At 56.4% G+C, this 6,861-nt stretch overlaps 1 long non-coding RNA gene across 1 annotated transcript; it reads right to left on the reverse strand.

Moving 5' to 3' along the window:
* Nucleotides 1-3,224: 3,224 nt before the first annotated feature.
* On the reverse strand, nt 3,225-6,319 carry LOC147105362 (uncharacterized). Its single transcript, XR_015081744.1, has 2 exons — nt 5,770-6,319; nt 3,225-3,619 (listed from the first exon to the last, which is right to left on the reverse strand). It is a non-coding gene; the product is annotated as an uncharacterized LOC147105362 (long non-coding RNA).
* Nucleotides 6,320-6,861: the final 542 nt, after the last annotated feature.

A 6,861-nucleotide genomic window follows, 5' to 3' on the forward strand; every position in this document is an offset into this window, starting at 1 on the left:
AGGCAGGCGTGGGACCTCCCCCCACCCCTCCCGACATCAGAGGCAGGAACGAGACCTCCCCCCACCCCTCCCGACATCAGAGGCAGGCGTGGGACCTCCCCCCACCCCTCCCGACATCAGAGGCAGGCGTGGGACCTCCCCCCACCCCTCCCGACATCAGAGGCAGGCGTGGGACCTCCCCCCACCCCTCCCGACATCAGAGGCAGGCGTGGGACCTCCCCCCACCCCTCCCGACATCAGAGGCAGACATGGGACCTCCCCCCACCCCTCCCGACATCAGAGGCAGACATGGGACCTCCCCCCACCCCTCCCGACATCAGAGGCAGACATGGGACCTCCCCCCACCCCTCCCGACATCAGAGGCAGACATGGGACCTCTCCCCACCACTCCCGACATCAGAGGCAGACATGGGACCTCCCCCCACCCCTCCCGACATCAGAGGCAGACATGGGACCTCCCCCCACCCCTCCCGACATCAGAGGCAGACATGGGACCTTCCCCCACCCCTCCCGACATCAGAGGCAGGCGTGGGACCTCACCCCACCCCTCCCGACATCAGAGGGGGGCATGGAACCCGCCCCCCACCCCTCCCGATATCAGAGGGGGGCATGGGACCCGCCCCCACCCCCCCGATATCAGAGGGGGGCATGGGACCTCCCCCCACCCCTCCCGACATCAGAGGCAGGCGTGGGACCTCCCCCCGCCCCTCCCGACATCAGAGGCAGGCGTGGGACCTCACCCCACCCCTCCCGACATCAGAGGGAGGCATGGGACCCGCCCCCCCACCCCTCCCGATATCAGAGGGGGGCATGGGACCTCCCCCCACCCCTCCCGACATCAGAGGCGGGAATGAGACCTCCCCCCACCCCTCCCGACATCAGAGGGGGGCATGGGACCTCCCCCCACCCCTCCCGACATCAGAGGCAGGCGTGGGACCTCCCCCCACCCCTCCCGACATCAGAGGCAGACATGGGACCTCCCCCCACCCCTCCCGACATCAGAGGCAGGCGTGGGACCTCCCCCCACCCCTCCCGACATCAGAGGCAGACATGGGACCTCCCCCCACCCCTCCCGACATCAGAGGGAGGCGTGGGACCTCCCCCCACCCCTCCCGACATCAGAGGCAGACATGGGACCTCCCCCCACCCCTCCCGACATCAGAGGCAGACATGGGACCTCCCCCCACCCCTCCCGACATCAGAGGCAGGCGTGGGACCTCCCCCCACCCCTCCCGACATCAGAGGCAGACATGGGACCTCCCCCCACCCCTCCCGACATCAGAGGGAGGCATGGGACCTCCCCCCACCCCTCCCGACATCAGAGGCAGGCATGGGACCTCCCCCCACCCCTCCCGACATCAGAGGCAGGCGTGGGACCTCCCCCCACCCCTCCCGACATCAGAGGCAGACATGGGACCTCCCCCCACCCCTCCCGACATCAGAGGCAGGCATGGGACCTCCCCCCACCCCTCCCGACATCAGAGGCAGGCGTGGGACCTCCCCCCACCCCTCCCGACATCAGAGGCAGACATGGGACCTCCCCCCACCCCTCCCGACATCAGAGGCAGACATGGGACCTCCCCCCACCCCTCCCGACATCAGAGGCAGGCGTGGGACCTCCCCCCACCCCTCCCGACATCAGAGGCAGACATGGGACCTCCCCCCACCCCTCCCGACATCAGAGGGAGGCATGGGACCTCCCCCCACCCCTCCCGACATCAGAGGCAGGCATGGGACCTCCCCCCACCCCTCCCGACATCAGAGGCAGGCGTGGGACCTCCCCCCACCCCTCCCGACATCAGAGGCAGACATGGGACCTCCCCCCACCCCTCCCGACATCAGAGGCAGGCATGGGACCTCACCCCACCCCTCCCGACATCAGAGGGAGGCATGGGACCTCACCCCACCCCTCCCAACATCAGAGGCAGGCATGGGACCTCCCCCCACCCCTCCCGACATCAGAGGCAGGCGTGGGACCTCCCCCCACCCCTCCCGACATCAGAGGCAGACATGGGACCTCCCCCCACCCCTCCCGACATCAGAGGCAGGCGTGGGACCTCCCCCCACCCCTCCCGACATCAGAGGCAGACATGGGACCTCCCCCCACCCCTCCCGACATCAGAGGCAGGCGTGGGACCTCCCCCCACCCCTCCCGACATCAGAGGCAGGCGTGGGACCTCACCCCACCCCTCCCGACATCAGAGGCAGGCGTGGGACCTCACCCCACCCCTCCCAACATCAGAGGCAGGCGTGGGACTGAGTGAAGGGAATTTCTACACCCGGGCTCAAACCTCTCTTCCGGTGCCTGGACAGGTCGAGGGGTGTTCTACAGTCGGCCCCGGGTAAAGTGGTGAAGGTTGTGTTGGCCTGCAGGGGTGGTCACTATTTCAGCCTGCAGGAAGGGCTCACACTCACTTGGCAGGTGAGATGGACGTGGAACTAAAGGACCCCGACCCACATATTCCTCGGCCCACGGGCGGTGGTCTCCTGGAGGAAGGCTGGTGGCAGCAGCCAGAGAATAGCTGGCGGTCCAGGTGTTTGACTGACAACCAAAAACTCCCATTCCTACTGGGGGAGGAGAGAAGCTGTGTAACACTGGCGGCACACTATGTTACAGCTTGCCATGAACAGAGGGACAACCAGTAAACTAAGACAAGAGTATATATAAACAAGGCGAATGTATATTTATAAACTCAGGGATATACCTGTTTATACACTGTATGAATGGAACCGCGTTTATGTGTTCAACCATAAATGTATTTTGATGCTTTGGCAACATAAGATGTACCTTATCATGCCAATAAAGCGATTTGTATTGTATTGTTTGGACCATGATAAACTGCCCTCACCCACCACACCCCCCTGACATTTCAGCAGCAGAATGGAGGTGGATCAGGAAGTCTGGAACAATATCTCAGTGGAATGAATCCCCACGGTGACGTGAACACAATGAAGCACAGGCAAGCTTTAAACAATAGGACTTTCATTCAGTGCAGCCATGTAATAACCAGCAGTCAGCAAACAACTTCAGTGGAAAAGCAGATGAGAACAAATAGTTTTATGAATAGTGCAGCCATTTTTCAGTAACAAGACTCTGTCAGACTCAGATTGTGGTGTCTCTCCCATCTCACAGGCCCCGATGTTGCAGCTTTGCAGCTGCCTGTGAGCGGGGAGGTGGGTGTTAAGTCTGTGAATTATTTAGTTAATTAAAACAGACTAATGAGTAACAATAAAAACAGGTCTTTACTGGTTGGAGGTAGGGACTATACTGAATACAAGATTACTGCACAGTGCTTATATACCGGTGTGTTCACCCCCGGTATTACGTCTACAGCAGCCTAAGAAAGTAGTACATCTCTTAAGGTGGAACAGCTTACATACACAACAGTGGGTGCATCTGGTTCAGAGTCGGAGGGGCCAGGAGATGTTGAGGAGCTTGGGCTCCCAGGAGGCAGGAGGGTTGTGAATAATTTGTCCATGGTCGAGTGTCCTCCCACATCATGGTGCGGCATGGGGACAAGAGTGCTGACGCCGGGGCATGGAGCCTCCTCCTCTTCCTCCCGCTCAGTCTCCGCCTCATTGCCCTCTACAGCCTTCGGTTCCTCCTGTCGGTGTGGAGCTGCGGGAAGGAACAATAAAAAGTTATAATGGAGCAGCATGTTCAATCATCAGATCACATAGTCAGCTTTACATTGAAAGCACAACTTGGAGAAAGGCGATTGGCCCCACATTATCTAGGCCGGTGTTCACACATTGGAGGGAATTTTAACCCAAAAAACGGCTGGGTTAGGGTTGCGTGGAAAGTTAAAAGTGTTAAAAGTCTGAATCCCAAACCCCTCTTGCCTTCAACCCGCCTACTTCTTGTTTTAATGGAGGTGGGACAGGGGACGGGTAGCCAACCCGCTCCAAGGAGGCGGGTCGTCTATTTAAATATTATAATGAGGCTGAAAGCCTCTGATTTAACCTCCATTTTGAATTTAACTTTAGCTATTCGGGTTTTTCATGCCTAGTGAAATCCACCAGCTAATGCAAGGCAAGGACTGCTGGGCCAAGGAGGTAAGAGCCTTTACACTCACCTCCTGGATCCATCGTCCCTACCTAACCCACCCCTGCGATCGGACACCTCCACAGGTGGGCTTCAATCCTCCCCGCCCCCATGCCTCCGATTCTCCCCCCTAGCCTCCGACTCCCCTCCCCCAGGTCTCCGATCCCCCCTACGAGGCCTCCCTTCTGCTCCTCTGGCCTCCGAACGTCACCCAACCACCCCCCCCCCACCCCGGTCCTGGTTCCACCCTTGCCACAGAACCGAAACGGCTCTCATCAAAGTCACAAATGACATCCTTTGTAACTGTGACATTGGTAAACTATCCCTCCTCGTCCTTCTTGACTTGTCTGCAGCCTTTGACACAGTTGACCACTCCATCCTTCTTCAACACCTCTCCACCATCGTCCAGCTGGGTGGGACTGCACTTACCTGGTTCTATTCTTATCTATCTAATCGTAACCAGAGAATCACCTGCAATGGCTTATTTTTCCACTCCCACATCGTTACCTCTGGTGTCCCCCAAGGATCTATCCTTGGCCTCCTCCTATTTCTCATCTACATGTTGCCCCTTGGCGACGTCATTCGAAAATACAGCGTCAGTTTCCACATGTACGCTGACGACACCCAGCTCTACCTCACTACCTCTTCTCTCGACCCCTCCACGGTGTCTAAATTGTCAGACTGCTTGTCCGACATCGAGTTCTGGATGAACAAAAGTTTTCTCCAATTAAATATTGGGAAGACCGAAGCCATTGTTTTCGGTCCTCGTCACAAACTCCGTTCCCTAGCCACTGACTCCGTCCCTCTCCCTAACATCTGTCTGAGGCTGAACCACACTGTTCGCAACCTTGGTGTCATATTTGACCCTGAAATGAGTTTCCGACCACATACCCGCAGCATAACTAAGACCGCCTATTTCCACCTCCGTAACATCGCCTGTCACCGCCCTTGCCTCAGCTCATCCGCTGCTGAAACTCTCATCCATGCCTTTGTTACCTCTAGACTTGACTATTCCAATGCACTCCTGGCCGGCCTCCCACATTCCACCCTACGTAAACTTGAATTGATCCAAAACTCGGCTGCCCGTGTCCTAACTCGCACCAAGTCCCGTTCGCCCATCACCCCTGTGCTCGCTGACCTACATTAGCTCCTGGTTAAACAGCGCCCCGATTTTAAAATGCTCATCTCTCCATGGTCTCACCTTTCCCTATCTCTGTAACCTCCTCCAGCCCCACAACCCTCCTGAGATCTCTGCGCTCCTCCAATTCTGGCCTCTTGCGCATACTCAATTTCCATTGCTCTACCATTAGCGGCCGTGCCTTCAGCTGCCTGGGCCCTACACTCTGGAATTCCCTCCCTGAACCTCTCCGCCTCTCTACCTCGCTCCTCCTTTAAGTCAGGCCTGAAAACCGGCCTCTTTGACCGAGCTTTTAGTCACTTGTCCGAATATCTCCTTTTGTGGCTTGGTGTCAAATGTTTTCTAATAACGCTCCTGCGAAGCACCCTGGGGCTTTCAGTACGTGAAAGGTGCTGTATAAATGTTGTTATTGTTGTTGAAACAGGTTCTCCATCTGCAGCCTGTAGAAACCCGTGCGTAATTTGAGAAATCTCAAATGGCCCTCCTCTTCACTCGCAGTGAGCTCCCTTCAGTCTCATCCTCGGGTGAATCACTGACTAGGAGACAAAGCAAGAGGGTGAAAAACACACGCCAGCACCGCGCCAACCTCGGACCGCCCCACAGGCACGACACGGTGGAACCTTTGCAGCTGCCGGGCACTGTCCTCGCCATGGGGCCACTCTGAGTGCACTTGCGTCTATTTTGCGCCAAGCTTGCCCAGCAGGGAGAGACGAGAGAGAAGCTTACATGGATTGCTTAGTGTGAGGGACAGGTGTGATAGGCTTCTATTCAGGCATTGGAATCTGTTTCCCAGCATAGACATGAAGCTGTCAATGTAATTAACTGCTCGCTCTGAATAGGCTGTCTCCCATGACAACAGAATTTAATGACTCATGCATTTGGACTCTGCCTTTAGCAAACAAACAAATTCAATATCGAAAACATATAACCGTCCCCCGCTCTACAAACACCGAATTAGAAGGACAACTTTCCTCTCCAGCTGAAGACAGCCTTTCACTAAACAATACACAACTTTTGTACTTATGATAAAATTCTGAGTTCTGAATTGAAGCTCTGAGAATGCTTATCTTGCCTGGCCTGGTCAGGTCGTTGTATTTTTTGGGACACTGGTCAGCGCTTCACCCACAGTCCCTAGTTTCTCACCATTTAGAAAATACTCCGATTTATCTTTCTTCTATCTAAAGTGGATGACCTCATACTTGCCCACGTTGAACTCCATCTGCCACAGTTTTGCCCATTTACTTAATCTGTCAGGTCCCTTTCCAACTTCCTGCTCCCATCTGCACTACTTCCTGTTCCTCCTAACTTGGTGCTCCAGTGAATAGAGTCCATGGGGGATTTCAATTGCCAGCTGGTTTCTGGTAATCGCTGTTTTTTTTTAGATTCACTCCCACCTGCGGCAGAATGAGGGCACGGCCATTCTAACCGTCGGGCCTCATTAACATCCTGCTGGCGGAAAGTGGCTGTCGGCTTTTAGAAATTCAGGCAGGCCTTGGCACTCAAGCAAGTGGGCGAGGGGGGGCGGATGGGGTCTTGTAATATGGAAGGTGGGGGAGTCCAGGGCAGGGAGACCTGAACTTCCCTTTGGGGCCCAGAGGAGCATTACTGCTCCACCTGACCCAACATAGGAAAGTAAAAACCTTACCTCGAATGGCTGTTTCTGCTTCTGATGCTCTTC

The sequence above is a fragment of the Somniosus microcephalus genome, chromosome 18, assembly GCF_052327205.1.
Source record: "Somniosus microcephalus isolate GS21.2 chromosome 18, FLI_Smic_1.0, whole genome shotgun sequence".
Classification (NCBI taxonomy): Eukaryota; Metazoa; Chordata; class Chondrichthyes; order Squaliformes; family Somniosidae; genus Somniosus; species Somniosus microcephalus.